Source organism: Thalassophryne amazonica, chromosome 8 (assembly GCF_902500255.1).
Source record: "Thalassophryne amazonica chromosome 8, fThaAma1.1, whole genome shotgun sequence".
Classification (NCBI taxonomy): Eukaryota; Metazoa; Chordata; class Actinopteri; order Batrachoidiformes; family Batrachoididae; genus Thalassophryne; species Thalassophryne amazonica.
In genome coordinates, this window is record NC_047110.1 from 40,403,291 (window position 1) to 40,420,494 (window position 17,204).

Here is a 17,204-nt window from a genome sequence, read left to right on the forward strand (position 1 = left end):
TGCACAAAGATCTGAAGCGCTTATATCTCTTTCTGATCATTCTCTGCAGACCTTTAGACATGTTTGCATGTCAATATCAATCACATTATATCAGGACTTTGACTCTAACGAGCCCATCTGGCATCAACAACCATGGTATGTTCAAATTCAGTTAAAACACTTTTCCTCCCCATTCTGATGGTTGGTTTGAAGATCAGCAGATGCTCTTCACCATGTCTACATGCTGAAATACACAGAGATGAGCTTTAATTGTAAACCATAAAGTTCTGTTGCACTTTTCACACACACAACTGCACACTGAAAGCAACTTGGACATTAAAGACCTTGCTCAAGAGACCTTAATGACTCGCTTTGCTAACTTCTAGATCATCATATCCCATGAATAGACCAACAGTTGAGCAGACATACCCAATGAAATGAACAGGTGCATGTGTGTAAATGCCACAATGCCCACTTTTAGCAAGTGTTTACATTTCTCAGAGCTTCTCAGGATGGAACATAGTTTCCTTTTTGTGACTGAAACGCTTTCTGCTGCAGGCCTGGAAGATGTGAGTGGTTCCTACAGGAGCGCCACCTCGTTCACGCAGGAAGGTGGCCATGGAGCTGAGCTGTGCTCTGTGAAACATCTGAGTCTGTGTGTGAGTGTGTTAACTAACATTAGTCACAATCCTGCCAGCTCGTACCTCCCACTGTTACATGTGGCTGTGGTTGACAAAACAAACAAAGTAAAAAAGCTCACAAATAATTTGGGGCCCTACAGTAGACCACTGAAACTAACTGATTTTGTGTTGAGATATCAGTTACAACTATCTGTTTGTCTGATCACCAACATTTACACCAGGGGAAAAGATCTTACAGCCTTACATGCAGAATTAGGTAACCCAGCTTTTCCTGCTTTTGGGGAATTGTGTAGGTGATGAGAGGTGAGAGGAAGGAAATAACTACTGACAAATGTAAATCAATGCACATGCTTAAAAAGGGCATGATGACTTTGACCCGTCCAGTGGTGAGGACATAAAGTTCTGGTCAGCGGTGAGGAGAACATGGAGCTCATGTTCACAAAGTAGCACCCTTCCTGTTCTCCCCTGGGACACTCTGCTATCTGGCACACACACACACACACACACACACACACACACACACACACACACACACACACACACACACACACACACACACACACACACACACACACACACACACACACACACACACACACTCATTTGTGCTTGTGTGTCTGTCCCCTTGCAAACAAGAAGCAAGCGTAGAGCTGCGCGGTGAGCGAACACGGTTCCCGTCACAACACAAGGTGTGGCCAAAGAGCTCTGAGAGAGTGGATAATAATAGAAAATAACTCAACACTGACGCATGTGAAAAACAGGATAACAACGCCGATTAAAGGCAAATAAAAAGTAAAGAAAATGCAATTATGTCAGGCTGAAATTTGCAAGAAGTGCTTAAAACTAAACAAGACATTGTGAATATTTCCATTTGAGGTAACAGTGCAGGGAGAAAAAAATTATGAGCACTTGAAACAGGAAGTATTAAAAAATATATAGTTGGAAGGAAAATTTTAAATGGTTAGATACAAAATTTCTTCATGTTATATTGTCAAACAGTTTGTAGGTATACTTTTGTAAGTTTGAAGCTGCTTGAGGGGAATGTAAAGTTTCAAAGGTCAGTCAGACGGTCTCTGCCTGACTGTCGGAACAGAAGGTGTGGGGTCGAGTTCTTAGCACAAATATCATGTTGAAGCATGATCCTTAATTCATAAATAGTCCTGAAAAGCCCAAAATAAATGGGCCTGTGCCGATACAGCAACTTACACTGCCATCTGTTGGGGAGTTATCAAGTCTGGAGAAAAACTCCAAAGCTTCTATCACTGCAGAAATTCAACCTTTAAAAACTGTGCAAACATGACAAACAAGAAGGACACGAGATCCTGCATGAGACAGAATGTCACAGTGGCACTAACTTTGACATGAAAGGTCGTGAAGTGTTGACCTTTACTCAGCAGAGTAAATAAGATTGAATCTACACTGTACTGCATTTCCAGGCTGGATTATGAAGAATAAAGGTATAGGTGCTATAATGTTCACATGCAGGAACGGACACAGGGGTTCTCCCCCTGTGTCTGTGCAGGAACAGTTCATGCATAAACAAAGACCAAGAGAGGAGAAAAATCAAAGAGAGAAAAGGGGAAAAGTGGACAGGAGACAACTGTGCCAGAAGGAAAAACTACCAGCTCTTGGAATGTCTTGGCATCTGTATTCAAGCAGGCCGAGCTACTCAATATAAGGAGATTCCTGTCATTGTAATACACTCGCTCACAAATGTACCAGACAATGGTGAGAGAGCTAGGACAGAAAGACAGGTAAGACAGGAACAAAACAATTCCATAGGTTACTGTATGTACGGTTTTTTAACATGCCATGCCTTTTCCTTAGGGTTGGGCAGTACACCGGTGTTGCAGTCACCACCTGTGTGATAGTGCGCCACAATATGGATTACACAATGCTGCCAATGCCATGATAATACACAACATGTTTGCCGCCACTGATGGAATCCTGGTTAGTTTATTTTCCTCCACTTAGTAATGTGATGGAGTGCATTTCTATGGTGCTTTTCCATTTACTAGGGCAGGTAGCAGTACAATGGATAAGGCGCTGGACTCCCAATATGTACACATGGGTTTGAATCCTGCTCATGTTACCTGTCTGTGTCCTTGGACAAGACACTTAATCTACATTGTCTCAGTCCACCCAGCTGTAAATGGACAAGGGCCTCAGCTGGGGAAGTAACCTGCACCAGACCAGCATCTCGTCCAGGGGCAGTCACAGACTCTCATCCGGATCATCTCATCTCATCTCTTCACTGGCTTCCTGTCCCTGTGAGATCAGATTTTAAGGTTCTTTTACTAACCTATAAAATTATTCATGGACTGGCACGTCCCTACTTAGCTGACCTAATTAAACCCTATGTACCGGCCCGGGCTCTGCCTTCTCAGGATGCAGGATTACTTTCAATCAATCAATCAATCAATTTTATTTATATAGCGCCAAATCACAACAAACAGTTGCCCCAAGGCGCTTTATATTGTAAGGCAAGGCCATACAATAATTACGTAAAAACCCCAATGGTGAAACGACCCCCTGTGAGCAAGCACTTGGCGACAGTGGGAAGGAAAAACTCCCTTTTAACAGGAAGAAACCTCCAGCAGAACCAGGCTCAGGCAGGGGCAGTCTTCTGCTGGGACTGGTTGGGGCTGAGGGAGAGAACCAGGAAAAAGACATGCTGTGGAGGGGAGCAGAGATCAATCACTAATGATTAAATGCAGAGTGGTGCATACAGAGCAAAAAGAGAAAGAAACACTCAGTGCATCATGGGAACCCCCCAGCAGTCTAAGTCTATAGCAGCATAACTAAGGGATGGTTCAGGGTCACCTGATCCAGCCCTAACTATAAGCTTTAGCAAAAAGGAAAGTTTTAAGCCTAATCTTAAAAGTAAAGACTTTTAAGCAGTAGCAAAGACTACTTTGTGTCCCTAAGGTGAATAAAAAGTCTGCAGGTCACTGAGCTTTCTCGTATCGTGCTCCTGTTCTGTGGAATGATCTCCCTGCTTCAATAAAACAGTCAGATTCTGAAGAGACTTTCAAGTCCTTTCATATGGCTAGCATACTGGTATAGTATGTTACTATGCTTTTTACTCTTTCAATTAATTTTATTAGAAAATGGAGTGTGCTGTGGCCTCAACTTTATCTAAATTCTGGGTCTTTTAGTGAAGCTTAGGGCTAGTGGCCAACGATCACCTTAGTATTTCTTTTGTTTTTCTTGTTTACTTAATGCTGACAAATTATGCTGTATTTGTTGTCCTTCTGATGCCTGATTCTGTTTTTCTTCTCTCTGTTTGAGGTGCGGCTCCATCCAGAGATGGGTGTCGTGTCTGCTTTGGAAAACCTGATGTCCTGTGCACCGGCAACATTTCCTGGATATTGTAATGTGAACTGTTTTGTAAATCGTGTCAGTAGTATGGCCCAAGCAGAGGGTCACCCCTTTGAGTTTGGTCTGCTTGAGGTTTCTTCCTCAGAGGGAGTTTTTCCTCACCACTGTCACCTGTCCTTGCTCTGGGGGTTGGTAAGGTTATACCTTACTTGTATAAAGCATCATGAGACAACTTTGTTGTGATTTGGCGCTATATAAATTAAAATGAAATAATGCTATGGAATCTGGAGATAACCAACAAGCCTCAGGGCCTATATAGGACTTACATCTTCTGTTCCATCTAGCAGATGCTCAAAGTGCTTTACAGTGATGCCTCACATTTATGTCCCCAGTCAAGATGGCGAGGCTCTCCACTTATCACTTGATTTATGCGCCTATCCTCACCTATGGTGGTGAGCTTTCTGTAATAACAGATGGGGTGATGTCACAAAAGGTTTGTCCAGTATATCTACAGTCTGTTGTTCCAAAGCGTACAAGCCATGTCTGTGGACATGTCTCACAGAGCACGCACAAGTCCAGAAACTGAATTTTGTTACATATGTCACAGACGTGGGTGGTACGGTGGCTTAGTGGTTAGCACTTTTGCCTCACGGCAAGAAGGTCATGGGATTGCTTCCTACCTTGTCCTTTCTGTGCGGAGTCTACAGGTTCTCCCCGTGTTTATATGGGTTCCCTCGGGGTGCTCTGGCTTTCACCCACTTCCAGTGACATGCAGCTTAAGTCAGTTGGTCACTCGAAATTGACTGTAGGTGTGAGTGAGAGTGTGCACATGTCTGCATCTATATGTGGGCCTATGACAGACTGGCAGCCTGTCTATGGTGTGCCCTGCCTGTCGCCCAGTGGCCGCCAGGACAGGTTCCAGCTCCCCCATGACCTTTAAATGGTATAAGCAGGAATAGGAAATGAATGAATGAATGTCACAGAAATCTGTATGAGTTGTTTCAAGCCTAAATGGGGTTTATCCATGCACACGCACGTAACCTTAACAATAAAAATACATACTGTATTTTTCTCCTTAGTGATGTAATTCTGTGTATAAAACCCAATCTTATTCAAAGACATTTTTTAGAACTGATGTGACACCAGGAACAATGGGCAGTGCCCAGGGGTCAATTCCAGAACTTCACACACTGCTTTGCTCACTGGCTGTAGGTTTTTTTTTAACGGTAGGAGAAACCCAGACAGAGAACATGCAAACTCCAAATGGAAATGAACTGGGCATGGGTGGATTCAAACTCTTGCAGTGAGGCAAGAGTACTCCCCACTCTACCACCGTGCTGTGACGCTGCAGATTATCAATATGAAATACCAACCATAGTTCAGAAAAGTAAATAAACAATTTTGCCTAATATAATCATGTTTTTGGCTAATTTTGTCTTATTGGGTCAGGTGCTATCCTGACTGGAGTGCATGTTAAATCACAGTCATTGAAGCAGAAAAGGGGAGAAAGGAATTCAAATGAAAATGCAAGATTAAATATACAAAAAATCTACAAATAAGGCAAGTGTAAGCACACACTAAAAACAAGAGCAGAGGTTTTGACTTGTTTCCATCCCTGATCCTCTGAGGGATGCACAACATAAGGTCAGTTAAGGTGAATTTGTTCACTTCTGCAGAGATCACAGTTACAGCTCACCCACACTGCCTGCCTGATCATTTCCATCCTTTCTCTGCACATACATTAAGACCTAACGTTTGGCTTGGAACACAACACACAAGCTACAGAGGGTGCACAGCACACACACCGGCTTCATATTTCAGAGAGGTCATCAGTATCAGCACTGTAACAGGGCTGCATTAATGAAGAACAGAGCTCAGGGGTGAGGGGAGAGGAATAAAAGGCAGCAGCACAGAAGGAATGAAAATGAAATGTGCAAGGAGAAAACAGATACACACACACACACACACACACACACACACACACACACACACACACACACACACACACACACACACACACACACACACACACACACCACACACACACACACACACACACACACACACACACACACCATGGAACCATAATAATGTTTCAAGCCTAAACCACAGCAGCCGTCATCCATAGCTGCATTGTCCACACATCAAGTGCTTTATCATGTTCATGACTGTGCCAGCACATTCCGTGAAAAGTGACAATCAGCTGTTTTCAAACCTGAAGCTGTTATCACTTGTTTTCGAAAAAATAAATCAGTCATTGTTTTACAGACTATAAGTTACAGCTGAGTATTAGTCACATCTATTCAAAAATGTGAAAAGAAAAAACATGGAAACAAAATAGAAATCACAACAGTATTATTTATTTCTGAAGTAGGAGTTTCAAAAGACTGTTGTTGCATTGTGTGGCGCATGTGGGATAAGTACCCCCGAAGTCGCTTGGGTGGAATGCCTTGGGGTGTAAATCGTTGAGTGAGCAGTTGTTGGATATGGATGCTCTGTGTAAGTTACATGGACATGGCTCAATCTATGGATAACACTGCAGCAATGAAATGGTAGACTTACTTTGACCCTGCGGTTGGAACAACCAAAAGCACAACAATGGTCATTTTTGTCCATTTTTCTGGGCAGTAACACACACTTCACAATCTCACAATCTTGGCATAACACTTTGTACCCCAAGACAATAGTGGAATTGGGACTTCATGCTTAGTCACGCGAGATTTACGCATCACTGAGCATGCGCATTCAGTTTGTAACATCGGTCTATTCCTTCCCAAACCTGCTGAAGTACATATTACGGAACAGCTCTCTTAACATTCCACAAATAATGAATGTTTATGAGTTCAATGGTACGAACATTTTATGAGGTGAAAGATGGAATGTTCCATTCAACGAATTGTTATATAATTAGCCATTATATAATTTCTATTATATAACGGCTGAGTGGATCCTTGTCATTTGATTGGTGGTTTGTATGTCATGTGACATGGATTATTCATACCATTTTCCACTGTGTTTCATTGACCCTGCAATAGTTCTTTTTTACCATGTAATTTTGGTGCTATATGAAATGTGCTATTGCACGCTCTGACCACATTGTGCGCTCACACTACCGGGGGCGGTGTTTTGCTAAAGATAGCAGAGTTTGTTTTGCTGGCAGATGATGATTTGAAGGAGCTAATTGACACTGTTAATTCTTCTAACACACACACACACACACACAAAACCACTACGCTGTAAGCCGTCTGGAGGTACGAAGAGCTGTTAGGATGAAAAGCTGGACAAAGTTCTGATGTGATTTTTTTGCTGGACTGAGGAACTACACAAAGTCTTTTTTTTTCTTTTTTTTGGGAAGTACACAAAGTCAGTGCACAGCATCATGAACTACATCATCATTTTTGAACTATCTACCTGTTTTTATAAGTTGACTGAGAACCATTTTGGACTCCAATTTAAAGTGCATGTTGGACTGATAGCATTAAAACACCAGTGGAACACCAAGTGTAAGTCCCTTTTCTGTTGTGTTTCTGTGCAGGCTCTCAGTTGTCCAGGTGGTTTCCATAGTAGAGAAGCTTGAATCTTCGACTGGACTGGGTTGCTTGACGTGAGGACGTTTCCCGTCAAATCGCGATTTGAAACGAATCGTCCTCACGTCAAGCAACCCAGTCCAGTCAAAGATTCAAGCTTCTCTACTCGCTTTTCTGTTGTTTATAAATTAATAAAATATCAAATGACAAGGATCTATTTTAGCTGTAATATAAAACACTTAATGGATGTTTTTTCATTCTTTCAATGGAAGGAATATTTAATTTGGTGAAAGATGGAACGTTCCATCTTTCACCTCATGAAATATTCGGACCATTGAAGTGATAAACATTCATTATTTGTATACTGTCAGCATTCTTGCCACATGAGAACCCTGGCAAAGTTTGTTTGGGAACAAAATCAATTTCTCCAATGAGTGTAGACCCAGTTACTTTGTTCTGTGGTTACATCTGCATCAACAAATTGTACATGTTGCCAAATAAATTAAATTTATGAACTGGACTAAATCAGTCTCTTTACTACACTGACATACAGTGCATCCATAAAGTATTTACAATGCTTCATTTCTTCCCACATTTTGTTATGTTACACTCTTATTCCCTTATTTCCCTTTTACACAATACCCCATAATGACAATGTGAAAAAAGTTCTTTTGGGGAGATTTTTGCAAATTTATTAAAAATAAAAAAAAAACAACAACAAAGAAATATGTATATGTCATACGTCATATCAATCAAACAATCAATCAATTTTATTTATATAGCGCCAAATCACAACAAACAGTTGCCCCAAGGTGCCTTATATTGTAAGGCAAGGCCATACAATAATTACATAAAAACCCCCAACGGTCAAAACGACCCCTGTGAGCAAGCACTTGGCGACAGTGGGAAGGAAAAACTCCCTTTTAACAGGAAGAAACCTCCAGCAGAACCAGGCTCAGGGAGGGGCAGTCTTCTGCTGGGACTGGCTGGGGCTGAGGGAGAGAACCAGGAAAAAGACATGCTGTGGAGGGGAGCAGAGATCTATCACTAATGATTAAATGCAGAGTGGTGCATACAGAGCAAAAAGAGAAAGAAACACTCAGTGCATCATGGGAACCCCCCAGCAGTCTAAGTCTATAGCAGCATAACTAAGGGATGGTTTCAGGGTCACCTGATCCAGCCCTAACTATAAGCTTTAGCAAAAAGGAAAGTTTTAAGCCTAATCTTAAAAGTAGAGAGGGTGTCTGTCTCCCTGATCTGAATTGGGAGCTGGTTCCACAGGAGAGGAGCCTGAAAGCTGAAGGCTCTGCCTCCCATTCTACTCTTACAAACCCTAGGAACTACAAGTAAGCCTGCAGTCTGAGAGCGAAGCGCTCTATTGGGGTGATATGGTACTATGAGGTCCCTAAGATAAGATGGGACCTGATTATTCAAAACCTTATAAGTAAGAAGAAGAATTTTAAATTCTATTCTAGAATTAACAGGAAGCCAATGAAGAGAGGCCAATATGGGTGAGATATGCTCTCTCCTTCTAGTCCCCGTTAGTACTCTAGCTACAGCATTTTGAATTAACTGAAGGCTTTTCAGGGAACTTTTAGGACAACCTGATAATAATGAATTACAATAGTCCAGTCTAGAGGAAATAAATGCATGAATTAGTTTTTCAGCATCACTCTGAGACAAGACCTTTCTAATTTTAGAGATATTGCGTAAATGCAAAAAAGCAGTCCTACATATTTGTTTAATATGTGCTTTGAATGACATATCCTGATCAAAAATGACTCCAAGATTTCTGACAGTATTACTAGAGGTCAGGGTAATGCCATCCAGAGTAAGGATCTGGTTAGACACCATGTTTCTAAGATTTGTGGGGCCAAGTACAATAACTTCATTTTTATCTGAGTTTAAAAGCAGGAAATTAGAGGTCATCCATGTCTTTATGTCTGTAAGACAATCCTGCAGTTTAGCTAATTGGCGTGTGTCCTCTGGCTTCATGGATAGATTAAGCTGGGTATCATCTGCGTAACAATGAAAATTTAAGCAATGCCGTCTAATAATACTGCCTAAGGGAAGCATGTATAAAGTGAATAAAATTGGTCCTAGCACAGAACCTTGTGGAACTCCATAATTAACCTTAGTCTGTGAGAAGATTCCCCATTTACATGAACAATTGTAATCTATTAGATAAATATGATTCAAACCACCGCAGCGCAGTGCCTTTAATACCTATGGCATGCTCTAATCTCTGTAATAAAATTGTATGGTCAACAGTATCAAAAGCAGCACTGAGGTCTAACAGAACAAGCACAGAGATGAGTCCACTGTCTGAGGCCATAAGAAGATCATTTGTAACCTTCACTAATGCTGTTTCTGTACTATGATGAATTCTAAAACCTGACTGAAACTCTTTCAATAGACCATTCCTCTGCAGATGATCAGTTAGCTGTTTTACAACTACCCTTTCAAGAATTTTTGAGAGAAAAGGAAGGTTGGAGATTGGTCTATAATTAGCTAAGGTAGCTGGGTCAAGTGATGGCTTTTTAAGTAATGGTTTAATTACTGCCAAATTAAAAGCCTGTGGTACATAGCCAACTAATAAAGATAGATTGATCATATTTAAGATTGAAGCATTAAATAATGGTAGGGCTTCCTTGAGCAGCCTGGTAGGAATGGGGTCTAATAGACATGTTGATGGTTTGGATGAAGTAACTAATGAAAATAACTCAGACAGAACAATCGGAGAGAAAGAGTCTAACCAAATACCGGCATCACTGAAAGCAGCCAAAGATAACGATACGTCTTTGGGATGGTTATGAGTAATTTTTTCTCTAATAGTTAAAATTTTATTAGCAAAGAAAGTCATGAAGTCATTACTAGTTAAAGTTAAAGGAATACTCGGCTCAATAGAGCTCTGACTCTTTGTCAGCCTGGCTACAGTGCTGAAAAGAAACCTGGGGTTGTTCTTATTTTCTTCAATTAGTGATGAGTAGTAAGATGTCCTAGCTTTACGGAGGGCTTTTTTTTATAGAGCAACAGACTCTTTTTCCAGGCTAAGTGAAGATCTTCTAAATTAGTGAGACGCCATTTCCTCTCCAACTTATGGGTTATCTGCTTTAAGCTGCGAGTTTGTGAGTTATGCACGGAGTCAGGCACTTCTGATTTAAAGCTCTCTTTTTCAGAGGAGCTACAGCATCCAAAGTTGTCTTCAATGAGGATGTAAAACTATTGACGAGATACTCTATCTCACTTACAGAGTTTAGGTAGCTACTCTGCACTGTGTTGGTATATGGCATTAGAGAACATAAAGAAGGAATCATATCCTTAAACCTAGTTACAGCGCTTTCTGAAAGACTTCTAGTGTAATGAAACTTATTCCCCACTGCTGGGTAGTCCATCAGAGTAAATGTAAATGTTATTAAGAAATGATCAGACAGAAGGGAGTTTTCAGGGAATACTGTTAAGTCTTCAATTTCCATACCATAAGTCAGAACAAGATCTAAGATATGATTAAAGTGGTGGGTGGACTCATTTACATTTTGAGCAAAGCCAATTGAGTCTAATAATAGATTAAATGCAGTGCTGAGGCTGTCATTCTCAGTATCTGTGTGGATGTTAAAATCGGCCACTATAATTATCTTATCTGAGCTAAGCACTAAGTCAGACAAAAGGTCTGAAAATTCACAGAGAAACTCACAGTAACGACCAGGTGGACGATAGATAATAACAAATAAAACTGGTTTTTGGGACTTCCCATTTGGATGGACAAGACTAAGAGTCAAGCTTTCAAATGAATTAAAGCTCTGTCTGAGTTTTTGATTAATTAATAAGCTGGAATGGAAGATTGCTGCTAATCCTCCGCCTCGGCCCGTGCTACGAGCATTCTGGCAGTTAGTGTGACTCGGGGTGTTGACTCATTTAAACTAACATATTCATCTGCTGTAACCAGGTTTCTGTAAGGCAGAATAAATCAACATGTTGATCAATTATTATATCATTTACTAACAGGGACTTAGAAGAGAGAGACTAATGTTAATAGACCACATTTAACTGTTTTAGTCCGTGGTGCAGTTGAAGGTGCTATATTATTTTTTCTTTTTGAATTTTATGCTTAAATAGATTTTTGCTGGTTATTGGTGGTCTGGGAGCAGGCACCGTCTCTACGGGGATGGGGTAATGAGGGGATGGCAGGGGGAGAGAAGCTGCAGAGAGGTGTGTAAGACTACAACTCTGCTTCCTGGTCCCAACCCTGGATAGTCACGGTTTGGAGGATTTAAGAAAATTGGCCAGATTTCTAGAAATGAGAGCTGCTCCATCCAAAGTGGGATGGATGCCGTCTCTCCTAACAAGACCAGGTTTTCCCCAGAAGCTTTGCCAATTATCTATGAAACCCACCTCATTTTTTGGACACCATTCAGACAGCCAGCCATATGTACCTAAGTATTCACAGCCGTTGCCATGAAGCTCAAAATGTATCTCAGGTGCATCCTGTTTCCACTGATCATCCATGAGATGTTTCTACAGCTTAATTGGAGTACATAAATTCAGGTGATTTGACATGATTTGGAAACACATACACCTGTTTACATATAATGTCCCACAGTTGACAGTGCATGTCAGAGCACAAACCAAGCATGAAGTCAAAGGAACTGTCTGTCAACCTCCGAGATAGGATTGTCTCGAGGCACAAATCTGGGGAAGGGTACAGAATCATTTCCATAAATCAGAGCTACATGTGATTTCTTAGTTGTTTTTTATTTTTTAATAAATTTGCAAAAAAAACAAAAAACAAAAAAAAAAAACAAAACAAAACAAAACTTTTTTCAGGTTGTCATTATGTGGTGTTGTGAGTAGAATTTTGAGGGTGAAAAAATGAATTTACTCCATTTTGGAATAAGGCTGTAACATAACAAAAAGGGGAAAAAGTGAAGCGCTGTGAATACTTTCTGGATGTGCTGGATATCAGTTCTGAAACTCCGACAGGATGCCAAGACTCATCCTTTGTCCTCATGTTTAGGTGACATGTTGAGTGTGCTGCATTGGCCTCCATTGTATTTGTCAGTCACTAATAATAACACTAATGCACTGTGTTCTTCCAGTAGGTACGGCCCTGGACATGAGGCTGCTCTTTACATGATGTTCAATGACAGCTTGTATGACCTCCAGAAATGTAATGAGTTGCACTTTGCTAGGAACACATACACACACAGAGTACACACTGTACGACACACTGCACGACACACAAATGGATGCTATGTTTTGTGCTGTATCATTTCAGAGCAGGTCACATCTATGGAGTTTCATTGAATCAGATAAAGAACACAGGAACAGAATGTACAAGAAATGCAGTAGAAGGAGTGAACTAATAAGACAGGATGATGGATGAATGGTCGGGCTCTGATGGCTATTTATAATGATTCTATGCTGACTTGTCTGACTTGGGCTCTTTCAGATTTGAAGGGACAGGGCAAGATGGTGTGTTTGATTTCTATGACAGGATCACAGTTGTAAACAGTTTTAGCATGTCTTTACTTTATGGCACATAGTTTAAAGTGGATAGCATAAATGTATTTGGGCACAACAGTATTGTATTTTGTCCCATCATTAGCCATGGGTGTGTTTCGAGCATAATATGAAAGAAACCAATCACACTGCCATGTGTTATGCCCTTTAAGAGCTGGGGTGTGCTGGAACCTGGCACATTGATATTTAGAAAGTGGACACAAGTGAAAGGTTATCTTGTGCATAAATAATCTGCTTCAAAACCCTGAGAGAGCAGCCACCAAAGCTCCCTGAGGTGAAGCAATGAAGCAGTAATGTGATTTTTTTTAATTTTCCTGTTACTTTTTGCTTTTATTTCATTTAACTGTTATTTTCAATTCAGTTTCCATTCACATCAATTTATTTTATTTATATAGTACAAATCACAACAATGCTGCCTCAAGGTGCTTCATACATATAAGTTTCATTGAGTGCAAGCAAGACATATGTATCAGTGTAAGGGACACATGAATATTGCCCCATTTCAACAGCAGGAAACGTTGTTCTCCACTTTACATCAGCTTTTTGTGGTCTACATAGTGCAATAATTTTCTGATGCCACATTCCTCATTTGTGGCCACCCCGGCCCAAACATCACCTCCATAGTTGTAAAATGTAAAAAATAACTGTCAAATGTTCTTACAGAAGGAGCAATTTGCTTGTCAAATATCTGGAATACTACAAAGAACATGAACAAAAACTGTAATTTAAGTGAATTTATTTATTATTTCCATTATAAAATATATCCATTTGTGTTTAAAAGCCCCATCGCCCATCCAGTGCAAGTGTAATTGCTTTTGGTAGAAGAAATAAAAACTAATGAAAATAACAACACTTTAACAAAACTGTGGTTTGTGCCATTTTTTATGCTGTGTTTCTTCCACCCCAGCTTGGCTGGTGGACAACCTCAACAAACCAAACTAAACTGGAACCATTGAATTTTCACAGGGGTCTGGATGTTAAATATGCTTTGAAACAACAACAACAACAAAAAATGCTCCTGAAAATACATCATTAAGAGGTGGAACAAGCCATCAACTGTCACAAAAACAGATCACAAACTATAATCACACACTCCAATCTCAAGGGCCCCTTCACACATAACACGATTTAAGTTGACTAGCGCATGAAGGAGGAATTGTATGCCTATTATGAAAAATTAGAGCTGCCTCCAACTGTCAGCATGAAAACAGTCAACAGACAATAATTTTCGAGCTGGCGGTGAAATCTGTCCAAGTTCCCCCACGACTGTGAAGTTGCCAAGTACACATGCGCCGTGCAAGAGTGTCAGCTCCCCCCACAACACATGTGCGTGTGTTTTGCTCGCTCCCCCAGGCACCCCCCAACACATGGTGTGCATGTGGTTCGTGCGGCTCCCACAGGCGAGGTGCCCCTCATCTGATCACAGAGTGACAACTTGGTCTGTGTGCTGAACGGACAGGGGGCGTGGCTGTCTGTTTCTGATCCTGGAAGTCACAGCTGCAGAACATGTACCGTGTTGACAGACACGTGCCTTTGTGCTTGCTGTCCTCATGTAGAAATACATAAGAACATAAATCGCTTTTGCAACGGGCTGGAGAGTGTGCACATTAACAGGCTGTCTCAACTGAAATGGACCATCAGTTCATGTGGACACGCAGCAGGCAATCTGAATGTCACATCTGTCTGACAGGACATGCGTGTCGGGCCGGACACAAGCCAACAGTGTGACAAATACGCCACTTTCAGTCATGTATCAGCAGAAATACGCCGTAACAAACGTTGTTTGGTCAGTTATCACTGCGCTTTTTTCTCTTAAAAAAAGTTTATGTCCTTATTGATTTTAGTCATGTCACACTCCTGTTATAAGACAGTGATGGTAGTGCAGTGGTAAAGTTTCCATCTGGTAATCAGAGCTTTTGTAAATTGCAGGTTTGAATCCCATGAGTGGCATTTATTTTTTATTTATCCAGGGTTATTTAACTGTGGGGTTCTATATTGCATCCCCTTTTATTTATTGTTTATATCAACACTGTTTTTTATTTTATTTTTCTCCACATCAGCAGCGCAATGTGGTGCAACATGTCCTAGGTGCTCGCACTATGTTCCCACTGCGGTGGTGTCGTCGCTTGCACAAAACCATTGCAGCGGGATCGTTCACACCTGCCTGTCGGCTCATTGTTTTCGTGGTTCACTCATACAAGCTGTTCTGCCATGATTTGCCCTGATTTGTACTTATTCCTACTGTGTGAAGGGGCCCTAACAAAAAACTCCCAAAAACTCACTCCATGTCTGTGTCAGAGTGCAACCCATTGGCATGGCACAAGCATCTTTGGTTTAAGCCAGAGTGAACAGTTTTTTCAACTTACATCATAGGAGCTGCAGGTGTCTTGGTGTGAACTCTCCATGTTTCCATTCCTTCAGGTGCTTGCGTATGAGCTCATTCTGAAAAGGCAGCTGAGCAAGCTGTGCCTTATGTGCATGGGTCATGGACTGGTCAGTGAATCAGCAGAACTGAGAATAAATTTTCACAGATGACAGTGGCTGCATCAGGTCTTAATCCAAGTCACAGAGCAGCCAGTGTGCAAGGCTTTATTTCCAGCATTTTGTGGTACTCTGCTAGGGGTTTTGTGATATCCATGTCTCTTTTGCCTGCTGCACCTGTTCCCTTTGTGCTGCCAGACACCTTTCCTGGCCAGAAAACCTCTCACATCTGAGTTCCATGTGCCAATCATAAAGACAGATAATCTGATTGGTTTATTTTACGTTATGCTCCAAACACATCCATGACCAATTAAACCCTTTTACACTCTGCACCCTAGTTTGCAGTCAGATTTCACACTGTGTAAATGACAAGGTGTGATCAGACATGCCAAAAATGCTTTTATGCTATAACTGTTGACCATGCATCTCAGTTCATAAATGTAAGTCTCTAAGGGTTAATTAACTTTGTGTGTGAAAAAACGTGCACACAAGTCACACAAAAAAGTGTAAGCTGGTCCACTAACATCTGTCAAATGTGCAAAACAGTGTGTATTGTCCATTTTGCATGGTTGCCTTCATGAATATACAGTTTGGATCTTGTCCACCCAAGTGTGCAAAATTGTGAGAGGGAACATGCAAATAAAGTTGTGTTCAAATAAACAGCTGTGTGTTTTAAAATGAATGAATGAATTTATCTGGCACACACACAGGTCCAGAACAACAAAACACTTACAATGAAAGAGAGAACTATAATAGTTCAGCAATGCACCCATGTGCCAGAAAGGGTGTAAAAAGTGAGTAAAGCTCAAAATGCCCACCCCCCCCAAAAAAGCTTTTATCTTCATACACACAAATGCATTGGGATGCATTTGCACATTCTATTCCAAATTAAAACATAAAGTTTTTTTTTTTTTTTTTTTTAATCAAATTTGTTATTACTTTATAGAAAGTGAAGAAAAATGAATATTTTAGGCTGCTCAAAAAAATAGCAGTGTCTACATGTTTTTTTTTTCTGTGACCCTTATTACACCCTTATAGGTGGCCCTTATTTAAGGACAAAGGCAACAAATGTTGCAGTGCATTTTTCTCAGAAAATCTGAGGAAAATGGTTCGTTCCACACAATGTTCAGAAGAACAGTGTACTTTATAAAGTTGATTGGAGAGGGGAAAATATATTAAAAAGTGTAGAAAATGATGCTGCTCAGCTAAAACAATTTCAAATGCTTTAAAATGGTAACCAAAACCAGAAAAACGTGGAAGAAAATGGAAAACCACCATTCAAATGGATCAAAGAATAGCCAGAATGGCAAAGACTCAGCCAGTGATCAGCTCCAGGGTGATCAAAGAAGGTCTAACGTTACCTTTGAGTACTGTAACAATTAGAAGACACCTATGTGAAGTTAAGCTATGGATAAGAAGCCCCACAAAGTGCCATTGCTGAGTAAACAACATGCACTGAAAAGGTTCCAATTTGCCAAGCAACACATTGACTGGCCTAAAGAGAAATGGAGCAACATCTTGTGGACTGGTGCAAGCAAGATTGTTCTTTATGAGTCTAGGGTCCACAGACAGTTTGTCAGACAACCTCCAAAAACTGAACTGAAGCCACAGTACACTGTGAAGACACTGACGCATGGTGGAACAAGCATCATGATATGAGAATGTTTCTCATACTATGGTGTTGGGCCTATTTATCACATACCAGAGATCACAGATCAGTTTGAAAACATCAGAA